Source organism: Meles meles, chromosome 12 (assembly GCF_922984935.1).
Source record: "Meles meles chromosome 12, mMelMel3.1 paternal haplotype, whole genome shotgun sequence".
Lineage (NCBI taxonomy): Eukaryota > Metazoa > Chordata > Mammalia > Carnivora > Mustelidae > Meles > Meles meles.
In genome coordinates, this window is record NC_060077.1 from 16,721,637 (window position 1) to 16,742,209 (window position 20,573).

The following is a 20,573-nucleotide window of genomic DNA, read 5'->3' on the forward strand; positions in this document are numbered from 1 at the left end:
CCAAGGAGTGGTGAGTTGTGTCTAGTTCTCCTGAGGGCAGTGTGCCCCATCCTTCCCTTCTCCCTGTGTGCTCAGGGTCACCCCTTCCTCCTCTGTCCCCTGGGCTTCCCCAGCCGTGCATGCTCCCTCCACCTCATGGGGACTCCTCCCTGCCTCCAGGTGAACAGCAGGCTGAGCAGATCCCATCCATGCCTACCCGGACACACATGCCTCACCTCGGGGCAGATAGCGATCTGGCTCCCAGCTCATTGGTGAAACAGAAAACTAACGTCCTTGGCAAAACGCTGGGGCTCCTGCTTTGGAAAGCAAGAATGGTTTAGTTTTCTAAGGCAAAGCCATTCACTGCTCCCCTCCCCATCTCCCCCAGAGGAGAAGGGACATGGCAAGATTGCTTCTCACCAGCGACCAGCTCTCATCTAAAAGCACCTTTTTAGAAACAAAATGATTTTATGGATAATTTATCCAATTAGCATCATGAAGGCAGTCACTGGAGTAGAGAAAATGGCAGTGAACATCAACTGTGAAGACCAGTGGGAAGCCCCAGGGGAAACAGTAGATAGCAGCATTTAGACACCGTCACCCGCACGGGCCACCACCCCGTCACCGTGAGGCAGGCGAGCGCCAGGTCCTCATGCAGGAGGAGACGCCCACAGGACCCGCCAGCAGAGTACGAGCTAGTACGCACTTATGAAATGGTGCCTTTCAACTCCACAGGTAATGCGTTCCCCGCTCATCAGTCCTGCTCAGTCCCTGGCCTTCCCGATGGCTTCATGATGGGGCTGGGCTGCTGGGGTAGGCTTTTGTACTTCCAGCCTTTTATCCACAAATGACCTAATGCTCTTGAAGGTGGCAGAAGTGACTTGAGCTCATGTTTGTCATCAAGAAGATTTTGCTAACGTTTTTCAAATTTATGATTACTGTGATTATGTTTTTCAGTACAGATTTGAAGACCGGAATGGAGAAAACAGAAATGATTAATGAAACAGGAGCGACGTGCAAAGTGAGGGTGGGGCGCTGGCCGTACAGTATTTGGCCCTTTGTGCTGAGACGTGGCTATGTCGCAGGTGGAATGCCAGGCATTGGACCTTTGCCAAGACCAAAGGTATCTCAGGCCTTCAGAATGGTAAGTCAGATGAGCTTTGCATTTCTAGTTGGCGTGCTTTCTTCTCTCTCTTAAACATCATCCTTGGAGTTTATAGGGGTCAATTCTGGGTTAAACCCAGAAGCAGAAAAAAGTCATTGGAGCTTTGCCTCACAGTATTCAACAGGCAAGATAAGTTATCTTTGTCATGAAAGCCATCCACGGAATCCTCTGGGCTTTCTGTCTACCCTGTTTATTCATTTTTGAAGATTTATTTATTTATTTTAGAGAGTGAGAGAGTGGTGGGGGTAGGTGGGGCAGAGGGAGGGGAGAGAATCTTAAGTAGGCTCCAGTCTCAGCTTAAAGCCTGATGCAGGGCTCAATCTCACGACTCTGTGATCATGACCTGAGCTGAAACCAAGAGTTGGCTGCTCAAGTCCCTGAGCCACCCAGGTGCACCTACCCCATTTATTGAGCACCCATCTTCTGGGGGCTGCAAACACCGTCCTGCCAATGAGCCACTCTGGGCAAGGCCCTCCCCTCTGCTAAAACATTCAGGATCCGCAGTGCATTATGTGTGGGGTCAGTTCCAATCTGTTCCCTGTTCTTCCCTAACCATAAGAACCTTGAAGTTCACAGTGTCGGAAGGAAAGTGACATGTAACCAATGAGTATGCGAATGAATGAGCGAGTGAATCAAGAACCACAAGCTGGGCTTGCCCTTACAGGTGAGGGGAACAGGGGTGCTACCTTGCTAGGAGACTAGATGAGCCAGACTTCATGCAGAACTGTCTTCTGCCTCCTTTTCAAGTGCTACTTCAAAGAGAAAAAAGTGACCAAGCAACCTGATGCCAGTTTCGAGATCTGTATCCAGACCAGCTGTTGGAAGAGACAGTAAGGCTGCCACCTCATGTGTATGCTGTCCAGTGTCTGCTGCTGGACACGTTCAGAACTCAAGTGAAAAATACGTGGGAAAGAGCCCAGAATTCTGTAGCTTGCTTTCACTGATTCACGGTGGCTGAAAGGACAGGGACTGTTGTTATTTCTTAAAGGAGGAAGCCAGAGGTAGTTCCACGGCTGCTGAATTCTGCAGCAAAAGGATGACACCCGGAGGCTTTCCTTGGTCTTTGCATTCCAGCACACCAGTAAACCGACTCCCTCATGATCTCAGTGTGGCTGCAGAGCCTCCAGACATCACCCCAACACACGGCTCTGTGTCATTCTCGTGCATCTCGTTTTAACCATGGAAGAAAATCTCCCCCACGGTATGAAAGTTACCCTATAAAACCCCATAATTCTCTTTTGGTTACTTTGTTTCATGATTTGCTGCTGGGGGCAATAATGTTGGGATCGACATCTCTGTATCTACCCCTCACCCCGCCCCCGCACAGAATAAATCCTTGTAAAATAAGATAAAAAGAAAATGCATAGTTTGTTGGACTCTAGGACTGAGTGAGCTATAAATGTTTTTAAAAAAGAAAGGATACTACAAATCGTGGTCATTTTGGTTTGTGAGCATGAGTTCTTTATTTTCTTTAGATGGGACAGAAGGTTTTAGGAGGAGACAAACAAAAACCTTTAACCCAAGTAACATCAGTATGAGACAAGCTTGCATTTCAGTATCCTGTCTCCCTCCTTGTCCTGTGCCACCAGATAGCATGGACAGGAGGCTGTTTCTTGCATGATTTCTGTCTGTGCCATTGGGTAGCAATCCACAAAGGAAATGAATGGCGTCATCTTGTATGGCCAGAAACCATCTACGGAGCCTGCCTCAACCTCCCCATTGGAACGGGCACTGTATAAAAAACCCAGCGGTCGTCTCCAGAAAGGAGAGTGTGTGCTTCCAGATTCTGGAAGAATAGCAGAGCTCTAAGATACATTTTTTTAAAGATCCCACCCACTGTGTTCTATTCTAATCCCAGCTCAAGATACAATGAAGCAGAAAACCGCATGCTGCTATCTTCTTTCGAAACCCATCTTTCTGCAGTCTCTGTTCACAGGGGTTCCTGAATCCAGAAACTCTTCTGGCGTTGGAGCAGAAGCAAGGTTTGTCTATTAGCTGAAGACCCATTGCGTTCTGCACAGCGGGAGCACTGAGAGTGGAGATGCCAGACTGGGTGTGGAACTGCTGGGAAGAGTGTCCTGGGGGAGGGTCACCTGGAGAGGCCCGGGTCACCCGCTGGGAGGGTGTGACCTTCAGCAGCGCTGATGCAAAGTTTAACATTGAGGCTGAGAAGCAGCAGGATGTGCAAAGATTTGGAAGCATTTCCTGCTGTGGGAGGAAGAAGGGAGGGCAAGAGCCCTGAGCCTGGACATTCCCTGGGGCCCATTCCGTGGGGTGGTGGCCCGCACTTAGAATGCCAAGGCCGCCCAGCTCTGATGTCTTGTGAAGGCCAAGTGAGTCCATCCAGAGAAGGCCTCTGGCGCCTGGGAGGCCCTCAGTAAATCCCAGTTTTCTTCCCTTGTGCATGAGGGCTCTCTCCTCTCTCTTCCTCTGCCCTACCTTCCACCCACCAGACACGGAGGCCTTGTGCATGGAGCTCGGCTCCTCCCGAACCTCTAGGTCCCCAGATGTCCCCGATCAGCTCACTGGAAGAAGGGTCATGCTCTTTCTGCCCCCCGGGGGCTGTTGTCTGGAGGGCTCTGTCGCCCCTGGAGTGCAGGGGGTGCCCCCAGTCCTGGAACTTTGGGGACTCTGCTACTCTGGCTGACAAGGCACACAGAGTCCTAGGCTACACACACACATTTACTTGTAGGCACTTGTGCAAAAGGGGGAGACTGAAATAATAGTTTAAATATAAATTCACCAGCTGTTCACTCTGAGGCATCTGCTGTGGGGAGCGGGAGCACGGGCGAGGTGAAGGGGCTCTCTCGCAGTTTGCTCAGATGCTCAGGGCCCAGGCATCTCCCACATGTGCGACGCTGAGGTCTCAGGGTCTGGAGGGAGTGTGGTCCTTCCCTCGCAAGAGCTATGGGTTAGGTGCTTTGTGTCTGGCTTAAGGCATATTCAGAGTTGATTTTTATTTTTTTAACAGTGAGTCATTTTTTTTTCTTTCTTTTTTTTTACCTTTTACTTTTTTTTACCTTTTACTTTTTTTACCTTTTCTTTAAACCTTATGTTAAATTTTTATTTTTTTTTTTACCTTATACTTTTTTTTAACCCTATGAACACTCAACTCTCCTGTAAGATTCGACTCCATTCGCCTTTCGTAAGGCTTTCCAAGAACTTAGCCTACTTTGAAGACTCCAGGAGGCGATGCTGTTTGACAGGAGCTGATGTGTGTGGGAGCTTTAGGTCTCCGGCGGTGGGGACCCAGTTGATAGGAAATGGGAGACTTCGTGGCGATGGAGACAAGCCACAGATCCAGTCCTGGACAGGTGCCACCCTTAGTGAGCCAGGAAGGCCAGGCAAACCGTCCACTGCTAAGACACAAAGCAACATCGGAGGCAAACTGGAAAAAAAAAAGGTGGTTACTTCCGGCCCCACCACGGGTTCATCCTTGTGCCCTGCATTAATCTTCGAAGCAAAAGGCTTTCTCCTCAGCCAAAATTTGGTTTTGATTTTATTCTGTAAATTTTGAGTTACTTCGAGCCTACTAAAATGGGTACATCGTCGTGCCAGTATCTGTTTATCTCACGTCTAGCTTCGTCACAGATGTACCTTTTGCCATTATGGCTTCGGAACATGTTTTAGGGGGAGGGAAACATCACACGGATGTGGTTGACTTGTTGGCTCCTTTCCTGTAAGGAGCTGAGCTGCCGGTGGCTGTGTGAAGGGCCGTTCCAGACTGTGCCGGGGGGATTCTCTGGGGTCTTCCAGTTCTTTCATTTCTGCTTCCCCTCCCTGTGGGGCTGAGAGCTGGTGGGAGGTGGCCTGATCTCACACTGCCTCCCCCCAGGGGCAGCTCTGACTCAGACAGGAGCTCTTCGCAGCCTCCCCTCCCTGTCCTCCCTCTTCCTGGGTAGTGGCCACCGCTCGAAGCTTCTAGAAGGTCTCGGGCTGCGAAGGGCTTCCCCGAATGCAGTCCTTTCCAAGCTGTACCCAAAGAGACATCTTGCATGGAACTGTCACCTCGTGGTCATCTCTTTTACTTGTCAGTCCCCGGTCCCTGGGACTGACTATGTAGATGGATACTGAACACAAGCCTTGTTATGGTCCCTTTCTTAGGACCATTCAGGCCAGTCTTTGGGGGGGCTCCTTCTTCGTTCTTTGTACCGTCCTCTGCCTTGGTTGGTGTTGTGTCTGTGTGAAGCTAGCCCCTAACAGGACTCCATTACCACTGGCCTTTGGACATGGGGGTTGCACAGTTGAAAATGTGAGTACCAGTTTCGACTTCCCAGAATCTTAACTGCTAACAGCCCACAGTTGACCGGAGTTCTTACCACTCACATAAGCAGTGGATTAGCCCAGATTTTGCCCATTGTACGTATCACGTAGTGTATTTTTTTTTTAAGATTTTATTTATTTATTTGACAGAGCGAGATCACAAGTAGGCGGAGAGGCAGGCAGAGAGAGTGAGAGGGAAGCAGGCTCCCTGCCCAGCAGAGAACCGGATGCGGGACTCGATCCCAGGACTCCGAGATCATGACCTGAGCCGAAGGCAGCGGCTTAAACCGCTGAGCCACCCAGGCGCCCACATAGTGTATTCTTATAGTAAAGCAACGTAGGGGAAAAGAAGACATTAATAAGGGGGAGAAAATACTTTGACAGGACTGGACTGTATTTATTGAAAAAAGCCCACCTGCGAGTGGATGAGTGCAGCTCAGTCTGCGCTGTTCAGGCGGGGCTCCGGATGTCACATGGGTCCTCCACCCAGCGCACACCTCTTTAACTTCTCCGTGGGCCTCTAGCGGACGTTGGATGCCGCCCAGATGCTGCTGTTGTCATTGTTGTTCCAAGTGGGTGTTGTGCTTTTTGTAAATGCCATAGGCCGTGCACTTCCCGGAGCAGGGAACCTCCCTGCTGTCCCACACGGAGCCTGGCACACGCAAGATACGCGTGGCGGTCGCTGGAGCCCCGGCCCGCTGTGTTCCAGAAGCCGATGCGGTCTAAGTGGATACCCGTTGTCCTTCCTGTTTTATGGCCTGCAGTTCACTGGGTAATTTTGCTGTTGCTCTAATACCTCCTTGTAGAAAGCAGTCAATTGCCTTGAGCACAGCTCAGCATAGATTGTTCATTAAATTGAGTTCCAGACAAGACTGCAAGGGTATTAGCCTGATGCTCCAAAGGAGCAGGAAGCCTCAAGGGCTTAGTGTGATTATTCATTTGCTAAATAGCACAGACACACAATGGCTTAATTACAGTATTCTGCTGTGAAAAAGAATTGTAGTGATTTCCACATCAGAGTATCTCATTAATGAGATTTGCTAACTGTTATTGGCAATATTCGGAAATGCCCTTTTATTTTAAATCATTTTCTAAATTGCTAATGTCGTTTGTGGGAGAGGAGAGTTCCTAAAACCTCTTGTGGAGGTGAAATGTTAGTGATTCAGAAAATCCTCAATGTTAATTTCTTCCCGGGCGGCAAGACTTGATGGTGCGAAAAAAGTGCATTTTTGACATCTCTCTGCGTCTCCACATCATCAGTATTCAAGTCATTACAAGCATCAAGGATCCGAATGTAAAAGGAAAAAAAAATCCAAATGTGAGGGTTTTCTCCCCCAGCAGTGCACAAACTCAAGTACGTTAACTCTCACGTGTCACACATTTGTCTCCCGGCCCTGCCACTGTGACCTTTGTGGTCTGGTCAAGATATTTAACATTTGTGGACCCCTGTCTACTTGTCTAGGATGTAACTAAGTTTGTTTACCGATTCAGCGGATGTAAAAGGAGTGCTCTGGGCTCTCTTCTAGGCACTAGGATTACAGCAGCAAAAACGGGGCTAGACCAGACTCCTGACTTATAATCTAGAGAGAGAGAAAGCAGAATATAGGCCTAAGATACATCAAGCCCCATGTAAAGTTTATAAGGCAAACGAATTTGGGGGATTTGGTTGAAAAACACTGGGGAATTCCCGCTTCAAGGAGGATGGCCAGGGGAAGCCTTCTGAAGATGCCGACATATTCGCAGAAACGTGAACAATTAGGAGTCACCCTTAGAAATTTTGGAAGGAAAAGCAAAAAGACATTTTGGAAGAACATTCCAGGAGTAGGGAATAATGAATACAGAACCTGGGGTAAAAGTTCATGGATCTCTTAGAGGGACGTCAAGCAATGAAATCCAGTGATTTCTACATTCCTGAACTAAGTGCATGCACACACGTGTGCGTGTGTGCGTGTGCTTGCGCACACCCATTTTCCTTTTTTTGAAGATTTTATTTATTCATGAGAGACAGAGAGATAGGCAGAGGGAGAAGCAGGCAAGCAGGCTCCATGTGGAGCAGGGAGCCCGATGCGGAGCTCAATCCCAGGACCCCCGTCATGACCTGAGCCGAAGGTAGATGCTTAACCAACTGAGCTGCCCAGGCCCCCTCATGCACACATTATTTTTAAGTCCAGTTTCCTGGGCTCCATTTCTATCATGGCTTATCTGCCCACACCCCACCCCTCCCAGGTACCCAGTGTGGCTAGCCAACAAACAATAGAAGAATGAGAAAATTCTTCCAGTCAAACCGTCTTGTAGATCCCGGTCTTTTATTTCTCCTAAGAACTAGGGATTGCCAAGGAAATGGGTGGAATTTAAGGGATGTGATTTACCTGTTGTTTTGTCAGTTCTGAATATGAGAAGTGCAGACCTTAGACTCTGGTCCCCACTCTTTCAGAACCTGTTGTCAGCTGAGGGGTCCCTCTCTTTGCCAGTCCGTGTTCATGAAACAGTGCTGATGCCATAGGGGCCCACAGTGGCTCCGTCCACTGGTTCAGCCATGCCTGTGCCTGCCTTGTGTCTGGAAGAATGTGCAAGAGCGTGTGGAACCTTGCACGTGGGAGTCAGCAAGATGGGTCTGTCTCATCTTGGCTGTCCAGGTTCCGTGGCTGTCTAGCTACTCACCCTCTTCCTTCCTCATGGCATCGGTCACTTCTGCACCTGTAGACACCTGGATTTAGGTCACACTCACAACAAGACAATGTCCATAAGAGCAGGACGTATTGTCTTCAAGGCTTTTATCTCCAAGATCCAGAGCCAGAGGCCGTTACTGGACGAATTGGTCTTGTCATCTTGCCCCATGACATTTCACCACGATGTGCTCAGGGGGCCATGTGGGAAAGTGTGAATGGGAAAAAGAATCTAGAACTGTAATTTCAAGTGGTACCTCATAGGTAGCTATTACATCCAGATTTTTTTCTTCTTCCTTTTATAGCTTTATTAAGAGAGAGTTGACCTATTGTATTATGTAAGTTTCAGGTATAAACCATAAAGATTTTATATACATACATACCCTGGGCCTTCCCGCTTTATCTGCAGTTTTGCTTTCCATGGTGTCAGTCACCTGCGATCCACCAGAGTCTGGAAGCTGGTGACGCTCCTTCTGGGGCTCCACGGGGTCACTCGCAGCCAAACGCAGCATCACACGGCTATGTCATTCACCTCACTTCTCATCACACGGGCATTTTGTCATCCACACTGTCATTGTAAGAAGAAGGGTGAGTCCTAAAATAAGCTTAAAAAAAAAAAAAAGGAAGGGTGAGTCCGGAAGCTACTCTGAGAGACAGAGAGCTCATGCACTTAACTTTTGTTAGAGTATGTTGTTATCATCGTTCAATTTCATTCTTTGTTCCTGTTGTTAAACTCCTACTGTGCCTGATGTAGAAATTAAACCTTATCGCACGTCTGTATACATAGGAAAAAGCATGTATGTACAGTGAGTTTGGTACTACTCATGATTCAGGCACCTGCTGGGGGTCTTGGAACGGATCCCGCACAGAGAAGGGGGACCACTGTATTGTACAATGATGACCATGATTAGGTTATCAACATATTCATCATCTACATCGTTGTAAGTTTTATGTGTGTGTGTGTGTGTGTGTGTGTGTGTACTGAAAATTTCTAAAATCTACTCTGTTAGCAACTTTCAGATACGCAGGAAAGTATTGTGAACTGTAGTCACTGTGCTGCATGTCTTATCTCTGGCACGCGTTCATCCTATAACCGGAAGGGTGTCCTTTGACCGCCTTCACTCACCCCTCCCTGCCCTCTCCCCGCCTCTGCCCTCCCCCCCCCCCCACCTCTGTCAACCACTAATCCATTCCCTGTTTCTGCAGGTTTGGTCTGTTTAGGCTTCGCGTGTCGGTGGAATTATTCAGCCATAAGAAAGTCGAGATCCTGCCGTTTGACCCTTCTTGGATGAGTTCCACGTTGTTTTCTTGTCATCGGTTTTGCCACTGAAGTAAAGTCAGGTGTGCAGGTAAGAGGCAGGGGCTGTAGAATCTTCCTTGAGTTATTTCATGAAGACTACGGGCTAACTTAATAAAGTCAAATTTCTGATAAATGGGTTTATTAACAATTTCCATAAAAATGAATGAGTTTAATCACTTCAACTTAAAAAGGAGTGATTTAAGGGACCATGATCTAATACACTTGCACTAATTTATTTCTGCTTTGTGAATTAAGAGCATAAAGCAACCTGCTTGATAATCCCTTGACAGACTAATAAATGAGAACCGGGTTTTTAAAACAGAAAAGTTGATATAATTAGAAAGCTATTAACTTTTTCTCCTACTCCAGCATCATGGAATAAGTAAGCCACGGGGGACCTGTCCTTCAAAATAATTAAATTTCCAAATTAGCTTTTTGGTTTAAGAATGATCTGATTTAATCATTTTGTTAAGTTGAAGTGTGTAACTGTGGCTATTTGGAAGCTAGTTCCTGGGGTATTTTCCTCCCTATAATTTTGGGAGCTTCAAAGCGCGTACTTGGGGATTACCATGTGCTGAGCTGGTGACTCCTGCTAGGTAGGGATTTTTGACCTGCCCAGCCCTCTGGTGACGTAGACAGTAGTAGTATTCCCATTTACGGGTGGGGACACTGAGGCACAGAAAGTTGAAGTTACTTCGAGTCCTGGGGCTTGAATCCATGTTCTTAAGTGATTCTCTCCACTGTCCTATTAAATAAATACATAAACAGGTAGGAAAATAGAGATGGATATTTGACTAAGTCTCAGGCAACAAAAGCCAGAATTTTTGAGGGAGGGAGAATAGAGTGGCCCTTGACATTCCAGATTTGTTCCCCCTGTCCCCCTCTAGGATTCTGAGGGCAGATTCCATGGATTGACATTCCAGATCGATTCCTCAGGTCCTACTCTAGTAGGATACCAAGAGCAAATCCACCATGGGCTCAAGCACCTCTGGGTGTCTTTAGTGCTTCCCTCTTGAAGGTCTTCTTATTTTAGGAAGACCTTTACATAGTTCCTTGTCTTGGTCATCCCAGAGGGAAACTCTGTAAGGTTGCTCATGACAGAGATGGGGGGCTGCACTAGTTTCAGGAACGGGTGGATCCAGCTGCCCAGGAGTGTTTCCAGGATTCTGGCTCTCTACAGCTCTGAGCTTCTCCTTCTTCTGTGCCGGCTTCCTCCAGATCCTGAGAGACATAGCCACCAGCATCCATGGTTCTCCTCCTCCAGCTTAGCCTCCAGGAGAGAGAATACAGAGAAAGTTCTGGTAATAGCCTGGTGGCTGTCCCTGCACATTCCCTGGCCAGGGAATGCTTGCTCCTGTGTGCCGTCAAATTCAGACCTGTTTACAATTGTTCGTCATTACGTAGGATTTTCTCTTTTCTAATATGACATATCATATGCTCATTATATAAGTCAATAGATGTTTACTTACAACCTAATAAGTGTTAGTCCCTAATGGTTATTGGTTTATGACAATATTAGGAAACTTGCACTTGTTTAATACTTTCTGGTCTTCCAAACACCTTGCTGTGTGTGTCCTTCGTTCATCTAGAAGCTCTTGTGATGGGGATAGATGGATGTGTTAATCCCTTATTCTGCCCTAAGAAATCACCACAAATGTGGTGGCTTAAAACAACACACATTTATTGTCTTACAGTTTGTAGGACAGACTCTAATATGGGTCCCATTGGCCTAAAATCAAGGTGTTGGCTGGTCTGAATCCTTCTGGAGACTCTGGTGGTGGTGGGGCTCATTTCCCTGTCCTTGTACCTTCTGGAGGGCACCCACGCTCCTCATCTTTTCCATCTCCAAAGCCGGTGTCGTAGGCCTGGCTCTTCTGCCTCTCCTGCATTTAAGGACCTTCTGATTACATTGGGACCCCCAGGGTGATCCAGGCTCATGTCTCCCTCTCAAGGTCATCTCCCTAGTAACTGTAATACCACCGGCAGTCTTCCCTCTGCTTTGCCATGTAACCTGGCATATTTGTAGTTCCAGGGACCATGGCGGAGATATTTCGGGGGCAGTATTCTGCCAACGAGGATGGGAGGACAGGGGCTTTCCAGAAGAAGCCACAGGGACACCTTGTGACTTGCATGAGGCCCCTGAGTCGGGGCAGGGCCTCACCAACGCTGCTGTCCCTGTCTTGTCTCTACTCTATTTCCCCATTGAAATGATAAGATCCTTTGGGCTGGTTTCATTTTATGCCATTTTTCACTGGAAATACTCCAACCACAAATCTTGAATGAAATGGCTGTCTAGAAATTGAGGAGCTTGGGCAGAAGGAAAAGGCTCATGGTTCTTTCTTTTACTTCCATTCGGGAATCGTGTGCCATTGTGCTGGTATCAAGAACTGAGTATCATCTTCCACACCTTCCAACTGTGAGCTCCGATTCGTGTTTCCCATGAGATTTTCTTCACTATCTATGAGGCCACATTTGCTCTGGGAAACATTTTCCAGCAGTACCAAGTAGCCCAAACAAGGATGGTTTCCTAAGTCCCTGGCATTAAAGCACAATTTATTTTCTCTTTCAGTCACCATTTCTGGAAGGCAGGCACAAGTTAAAAATCCCAATGTTGGTTAGAGCTAAGGCCGCCCCGTGGCAGTCCTGTGTAACAGATCGTGTAAATGGATCTAAATGCAAGTTTCTTTGTTTCCCTTTATCCTCTGGATAGCAGCTACCAGGGCACTCTATGAGCTCTATCTTAAGGGCATCTGTAATTGTTGCTAAGGTTTGCAGAGCAGAGCAGAGCAGTTGTAAATAGGAGATCACAGGTGGTGTCATTTTGCAGCTGAGAGGGGGGCGGTCAGTCTCCTTTGGGGTCTTTGCTTCTCCCTGGAGTTAATAAATATTAATAAGGCAGAAACACAAAATGCTGTGTATCCTTTGACAGCTTTTAAGTTTACCTTTCTCTCTGAGAATCTTTTTTTTCCCTTTCTGTAAGTCAGTTTCTCTTACCATTATGGTTAATTTCTCTAAGTGCTCCTTCGCAGGCACAATGAATCCAGGGGGAGGCGCTTTCTTGCCCCCCATACATACCATTGTCTGGCTGGCGACCTCCCGCATGGCGGGGCCATGGGACATCTTTCTGGTTGCTTCCCTACTTGGGGTTGAGATTGAGTGACACCACGGTGTCTACCAGTGACAATAAGTTCTCCATCAGCCATCTTCTCCTCTCCCCAAGTCTTCTGAATTTGGGGAGCTTTCTAAGATGCGATGGCTCTGGGGAGGCAGCCGTGGCATTCTGCCCGTCCCGAGAGTCAGCCTGGCTGCTGCGGCCCTGGGATGTGAACCGGGATGGAGTTGGTTCTACGGAGAATCGAGTGTGACTGTCCCAGACTGATTTTGGCCTTGCCTGTCTGTAGTTGCGAGAGCTGTCATGGACTCTTTGGCTCAACCAAATAATACCTTCCAGTTAACCAGTTCAAGGGCGAGAGCATAGACCCACCTGTGTCATTTTAGCAATAAGTGTTCAGATGCCTTCTCTTTGCTAGAAGGCTTGAGGAGGATCTTAGAGTTCTAACTGCCTCTGCCTTTTCTGCTTCACGGCATCACTATAATTCAGACACTCTATTCTATGCATTCTGGGGCGTGGTGCATTCTGCAGACGGCAGTCCTCAGAGGAGCTATATCTCTTACGTCACGTTTGGGGCAGGTTCCTGAGCAGGCCTGCACCACGCAACTCTTCCCTCAAGCTATAGCGTAAACTTCACTTTGGGTGAAAATCATGTGAACTCTTCCCACTAGGAATGCACCATGGGGCTCGGCTGGAAGGTCCCATGGCCGATCTTGCGGTTACACATGCAGCGGGTTGCGTATGTTGAGATATGTGCCCACAGGGGAAAAAGCTACCTGTGGAACTTCTAGAGCGCGTGTTCTCTGGCCTGCATTTTGCCCACGGACGTGAGTGATCCATTTAATCCTCACAAACCGCTGAGGTCGGCAATGCTTTTATTTCCAGTTTCCCCAGTTTCCAGATGTGGTCACTTTTCAAGGGCTATCCATGAACTGGGTGATGGACGCAGGGTTCAAACCCACGTCTTACTCCAAAGTTCATGCTTTTTTACCACATCTACAGGCTTCCTCCAAGGAGGAGAGACTCTCCAGGGCAAGGGGGGTCTGTGGATGAGGAAGTATTCACACATAGATGTCAAACTGGGTCCAGCCTACCCTCCTGCTTCAAACAACGAGAAACGTCAACAGCATGGGGCATTAGGAAATGTAAATTAAAACTATAGCGAGAACCACTGCACACATGGTGGGTATGCCCGGGGCTGTGAAGACATATGTCGTCTGGGCAGGGGTGGAGGGAGGAGAGGCTGGTTCTGACTGATCAGGCGTTGATCAGAGCCAGAGCCCCATTTCCGTGGTTGGCCGCCGGGGCCCAGGCACCGTTGTGGGCCGCATATGACACCGCCCGTGCAGGGAGCCCCACCCGCCTGTGCGCACCAGCCCCTGTGATGTGGGAGACGGGCCTTGCAGTGTCCCCCGCGGGGTCTCAGCATCATCTGTGAAGTTACGCTGTATGGAGTTACAGCCCCACGGAGCCGCGTGTGCGATGGAGCCTGGTTCCCGGGAGTAGGCGCTCCGGCTTGCCATCGGCCTGCTGGCGGGAGCAGACTGTCTCCTCAGCCCTTGAGAGAATCTTCTCTTTCATTCTTTTACGCTGCACATCATCATGTTTCCCCCTCCGTAGGCCATGCATTGTCATTTTCTTCTCCCCAGTGGGCACAAGCACCCATCGGGATGTAGTTACCGCAGGTGCAGGGCGATGACAGCGTGCCGTTAACGACAGGTGCTAGCCTAAATCCAGCACTAAAGCGAGCCACAGCTGTATGCCCCCAGGTGCGCAGCAGCCACAGAGGGAGAAGCTCAGCCAGTGTCTCAGCCCGTGAGGCTCTAGAGCAGCCTTGACCGCTAGAACTTTCTGCCATGATGGTAATGGTCTGGGTCCGTGCTGTTCAATATGACAGCCACTGGCTCAGGAAGCTTTAGCCAGACGGGACTTCACTCATGACCCTCTGGCTTGCCCCCCACGCCCAAATGGTTTTAGGCTGGTCTGGTATCACCACCTGGTGGTGATGTCTGGTTACCATCCTAAAGCAGCGTGGAAGGCCTCGGTCCAGACCCCTGGACCCTTCAAGTGGTGCTGGGAGTGACAGAGAGGGGTCCCTGCCCCTGTGCAGTCCGGGCTGAGGGCTGGGATGCAGACAAGGGGACTTGTGTGCCCTCTGGAGCGCTGCCCACTGTGAGAACCTCACGTGCTGACGCGGTCCTCCGGTCGCCGAGGGCAGCGATCCTGTGATGTTCCGACCCAGGATATTCTTATCCCTCCCTGAACTGGCCAGCTGAGTGAAGTTTAGCAACTCACCTGAGGCCACATGGGTCATTTCCAACTGTGGATAACCCGGGAAAGCACAGCGTAACCGGGACTCCCGTGATTACAAATGACAGCAAACCCAGCTCCTAATGGCTTGTTTAATAAAGATAATTACAGGCTCATGGAACTACAAAGCCCAGGCACCGAAGGAGCTGAAAACTTCTGTCCCCACAAAAACCTACACCTGGGTGTTTATCGCAGCTTTGCTTGCAACTGCCAAACCTTGGAAGCAACCAGGTAGGTGGATGGATAAACAGACTGTAGCCCGTCCACACAACGGACTGTTATTCCTGGATGCCAAGGAATGAGCTAGCAAGCCAGGAAAAGACAGGAACCTCATGTGCGTATTACAGAGCAAAAGAAGCCAGTCTGAAAAGGCTACTGACTATAGGATTCCAACTCTGGGACATTCAGGAAAAGGCAGGGCTCTGGAGACAGCCAAAGGAGCCATGGTTGTCAGCGCTAATGGGGAGGGAAGGCAGCTGGAGTCCTGGGGACTTGTGGGGCAGTGAAACTAGTCTGCGTGACATTCTAATGGTAGACACATGTCATTACCCATTTGCCAAAACTCCTAGAACATACAAGAGTGAGCCTTGTCAGGTGACCGCGTGTGTCACTGTTGGTTCAACAATTATAGCAAGTATATATATACATATGTATACTTGTACATATACATATATACATATATATACACGTATATATATATATATGGATATAAACACCCTCACCAGAGTGGGACACTTGCTATCTATATCTATATCTATATCTATATTAAGTCTATATATATAGCAAGTGTCCCACTCTGGTGAGGGTGTTGGTGATGGGCTCTGTATGCGTGGGGGCGGGGAGGACATGGGAAAGCTCTGTACTTGCTGCTCAATTTTGTGGTGAACCCGAACCCTCTCTAAAAAGTCAAGTCTATGAGGGGCACCTGGATGGCTCAGTTGGTTAAATGTTCAGCTCTTGGTTCCCACTCAGGTCATCGTCTCAGGGTCGTGGGATCGAGTCCCATGTGGGGCTCTGCTCACCAGTGAGTCTGCTTGAGATTCTTTCTCCCTCCCCTCTGCCCATCTCTGTCTCTCTCTAAAATAAATCTTTTTTTCTTTTAAATAAAGTCTTTAAAACTGAGGCATAACTGGACCCAGGGTCTAAATGTTCCCATCCGGACCAACTTCTTGACCCTCTTTTGGCTGACTTCCTGTGCCAGCTTCACTTCCAGCAGACGGACTGACTTTCTTTCTTCCTTCCTTCCTTTTTTTTTTTTTTTTTAAATTTACTTATTCTTCAGAGAGAGAGAGAGCGAGCCAGCACAAACAGGAGGAACGGCAGGCAGAGAGAGAAGCTGGCTCCTCCCTGAGCAAGGAGCCTGAAATGGGACTTGATCCCAGGACCCTGGGATCATGACCTGAGCTGAAGGCAGCCGCTAAACTGACTGAGCCCTCCCTAGGCCCCCTTCCAGCAGACTTTCTTTGTGTACTGACAGCTGGAAGTCCCCAGCTTACCTCCCCATAGCTCTAAATCCCAGAACAGAGAGATGCTCTTCACCTGTAATTTCCGTAAGTTTTTTTTAAACCTCCTGCCTGCAACTCCCTGCCCTAAGCGGTCTGGTGGGCATCTCCCACCCACGTGGATAGAATGATCTGATGGGCAGGGCAAAGGCCCTGTACCCCCTCCTGCACTTGGGGATCAGGGACAACCCTACCCACACTGTGTGGAAGCGGGGAGGGCTGGGATGAGAAGCAGTCGGGGCCAGCACACATATCCAGCCTGTGTGCCCGAGCCGTGGTTTGTGAGTGGGTACACTTTTGCGTAGAGCGATTTCACGGCTGATACCAGCCTCCAGGCTGCAAACATTTGGCTCCAGGTGCTCAGGAACTGTTTGCTTACTGTGAGTGAGCCCAAACAGAGATTCTTGGGAGTTTCCTAGATAGATCACAACAGCAAGTTTTATTGTGTGAATCTGGACAGAGGCCTCAGAAGGAGAAGCCGCCCATTATGCTGTCCATTTGGAAGTTGTGCTTGTAATAAAAAAATGTGGCTTCATGACCATTTAACCAGTTGGACACTAGCTTGTAATTTCTGAAAGCGTTTTCAAAATGTGATCTTAGAAAGATCCCTCCTGCCATCATTTTGACTTCACAAGGGCCCGGGTATGTTAACGATCTCCTGTGGCAGGCAGCTAGCCTGCTCTGTGGTGTAGGGACGTGTCCTGCTCAAATGGCCAGGAAAATAATTAGAGGGACAATAAATACAAATGTAATTCAAATGAGGCTATTAAGAATTGAAGCTTGACATTTCACTGTTTAGCATTATTAGTTATATGTGTAACAAGCCACCGCACTAAAAACAAAATGATGATAGATCAGCTAGTGTAAATTAAAACATCCCATTCACCCTGCATGGAGTTCGCTGCTCCCCTTTCTTGCTAATCAGTCTGTTAAGCATGATAGTCATTCTTGGCCAGTGGCGTCTCATCACGTTCAGAGTGTGGTTATCGGCAAGTGTTAGCAATATGTGGGCATTACTCTCCGGCACAGAAATAGCAGAGACGAGGCCATCTGTATGCGGATGATGTAAACGGCAGCTGGGCTGGTCCTGGGCAGGAGGGCTCAGAGGGCAGCATTCTTGGTCCCCTTGAGTTCAGACGGATTCTGGCTTCGGAGACCTGACTCCCTTGAGGGGAAGGAGGAGCCCTCAGGAGGGTCCTCGTCCCTGCGGCAGCACACACACGGTGGGCATGGGCTGCTTGACTCTGAGTCCTGTCTCCATGCTCTGGGTGCTTCCCTTCTGACTGTATTAGCTGCAGATGAGGCTTGGGCTGGTGAGCACATTCCTGGGAAGGCGAACACTGCCCCTGGCTTTACGCTCCCCAAAATGTATGGTTTACACTTGGAAACTTTCCCCTGAACCCATACCTGTCCCGACGATTTTGGGGCAAGATGCCTTCTACTTGGCCTGAGCAAGAACAAATAAATTCATTCTTTGGAATTAATTAATATCTCTGATACATTTATAATATAATTATATTCGATTGGGATGAAGTAAGTGAGATCCTCTGTGTTTTCCTTTTATTCGTCCATCCACATGGCCACCACAGTGACGAAAGTTTGGGATGCAAGCCACCCAAAGACACGTGACCGCAAAGTCATCTTGTCCTGGTCTTGGGAAATGTCCTCAGTGATAATAACCCTGTGACTCAACTCAAATTACCTGATCAACAGAGTGGTCTCGGGAGGAACTCAAGGTCAAAATATTTGGGAATGTTCTGGGAGATTGGATTTTTTTTCCCCTGTAGTTTGAACCTGGAGCTCGTAGATTAGCTTGGGGTGCAGAATTGTAAGGACTCAAGGGAACACGCCTGCTGAAGGTGACAGCAAGGCTTCTGGAACTTTAGACCAGGGGCACAACCGTTTTCCCTATTCTGGGTTGCCAGGAGGTCCCTGGAGCGCTGGAGAATGTTCCATCAGAGGGAAGGGGTGGCGAGTTGCTGGAATTGTCAGCAACCAAAGGAGGTTGTGCCTTCTGAGTGCGCTCACACCTGCTTCTGAGGGCTGATCACCTGCAGGTGTGCAGAGTGTCAGCTTTTCCTGGGGTGGCTGAAAAGTGAGCCCCGGACCATGGCAGTTCCGGTCCCAAGGTGATGCGGTGCAGTAGGAGGAACAGGAGCTCCGAGGTCCACCTGCTTGCTTCCCGCGACACCAGGGGCACGTCACTTAATTCTCCCATCATGTTCCACTTAGTGTCCTTTGCTGCCATCGGTAGATTTCCCACAGGGCACTTTTGGGATACAGAGGGAAGGAGCACCTGGTCCCACCCCTCGGAGGGCACTGGGGGGAATGCGGTTTAAAGCCAGGTTTCGGGACAGTAGATCCGTCAGTCACAGCCCACCGGGGAAGCGTGCCCGCTTCTCAGTCCTCTGGTTAATTCAGCAGCTGCAGTGGCTCTTGCCTTCAGTTGGTGCCAGCAGTCAGTCGGAAGGTGTTGGCTCCCTGCACCAGAGAAGGCCCAGCGTGGAACATGCTCTCCAGAAAAGGCGACTGTGCTTGCATTGTGCAGCCCTTTACCAGTGGATTCACGCCACTGATGTCTTGGAACCCCTGGGTGTGTCTTCAGGGGCCCCACAGGGCAACCCTTCCTCCTCCTCAGCCTCCTATTTGTCTCTTCCCACCTGCGTCTTGTGTTAAGGGTGTGCATGTGCGTGCGTGTGTGCATGTGTGTGTAGATTGCGTAGACATAATGTGCTGTTGCTACCTCAGGGCCTTTGCTCTTGCTGTTCCCGTGTCTCAAGCCCCGAGATTTCAACTCAGATGTCATACCCTCAGAAAAGCTACCCTGCACGGAATTTTACTTCTTCTGAATCATCATCTTCTCCTTCACATCTTTGTGTTTGCATGATCTCTGAGTCAGCCTCGTACACCAGCTCATGCTGAGGTCCAGCAGCTACAGTCAGTGACTGTAAATAACACAGGTTTATTTCTCCCTGAGACCATGGGGTCATCTCAGGCCAGCTGGGTGGCTCTGACCACCAAAGTTGCCCAAGAGATGAGGCTCAAGTAACGGCTGCCAAGTTGAATGTTGCTGGGCCTCGGAGGGTCTTTAATGCGATGAGTGTGAGTGAGACATGTCACTGCTGTTCACAGAGTAGTTGGAGAGCTTCCACGGGGCCCACTAGCCATGGGGGCTGGGAAGTATGCCATATGCGGGCAAGGCGAGGAACTGGAGGTGTCTGGGGAGGGGCACTCAGGACAGTCAGGCACACTGCCTACGAATTACCTCCTCCCACTCAAGGAGCAGGGGCCACTCTTGCCTTGGTCACCACCGTTGACCGCGTGTCTGGGATGCCAGTCTGTCTGAGGCGCGTGCTCGAGTGGGACCAGCAGTGGCAGCTGGGGGTCTTCGGAGTCGTGTCTCATCATAGAGGTGCTGACCTGGAGTTTCTCGGACCACCCTAACTTCAGATGTTCTGCTCCTTTAATAAGGCAACGCCTAAAAGACTACGTGATTGGATTATCTATATCTAGAGTGCATGGTCTCTGCACTCTGGCCCCCTTCTTTAGTGCAAGTCAGTCAGCCTGGATCAGAGAGAGGACACATTTTTGCTCTGGGACTCAATAGAGTTTTTAAAGATGCTAGCTCCCAGGGCTCTGACCTTGACTCTTGTCAGCTGAAGCAGAAACTCACTTTTTGTTGAGATGCTGGCTCCATTTATATGCCAGTGTGCTCTCGACCCTCCCCCATGGTGGCAAGTGGCCGGGAGAGGGAAGCGTGCTCCTGATGGCAAAGGTCAGGCTCCCCCATGGCCACCGAATGGCCCACAGCCCCTCATTAGTGCAGAGTGGTTGGCGCCGGGCCAACTCAGCCAGGAGACAGGACGTCACCTTTCATTCTGGGGCTCATTAGTGGCTTTCGTCCTCTAGGTCTGGCCTGACACCAACTCCCATCCAGACTTTGTCACTCCTTGGCATCTCTGTCGTGTCTGAAAATACGCTACTGAGCCCGTCCCCGAAAACCCTCTCTCTAGCTCTGCCAGTGTGTTCCCGATCACTGCGTGGACTCGTTCTCCCCTCTCCTGGAACCCAGGAAAACAGTTCCTCAAGTAATGAAAGCGGAAGCCATTTCTTAACCCAAACCACTTTGGTTTTCAGTGACAAGGGGGGAAGCATACCACTTTGATCACCATGTGTCATTGCCTCCTCCATGCGCTTCACTCCTAATTATTCAGAACAAACGAATTTTTTCTCATTGAACTATTGCCGGTGAGGATATGGGCACATTTCCACATAA

General features: G+C 49.2%; 1 long non-coding RNA gene across 1 annotated transcript in view; it reads left to right on the forward strand.

Moving 5' to 3' along the window:
- Nucleotides 1-14,566, forward strand: part of LOC123953821 — a 34,739-nt gene extending 20,173 nt beyond the window's left edge. Inside the window, exons 2-4 of the long non-coding RNA XR_006820983.1 lie at nucleotides 937-1,123; nucleotides 9,280-9,422; nucleotides 13,488-14,566. This is a non-coding gene — a long non-coding RNA (uncharacterized LOC123953821). The remainder of the gene's footprint in view (nucleotides 1-936; nucleotides 1,124-9,279; nucleotides 9,423-13,487) is intronic.
- Nucleotides 14,567-20,573: the final 6,007 nt, after the last annotated feature.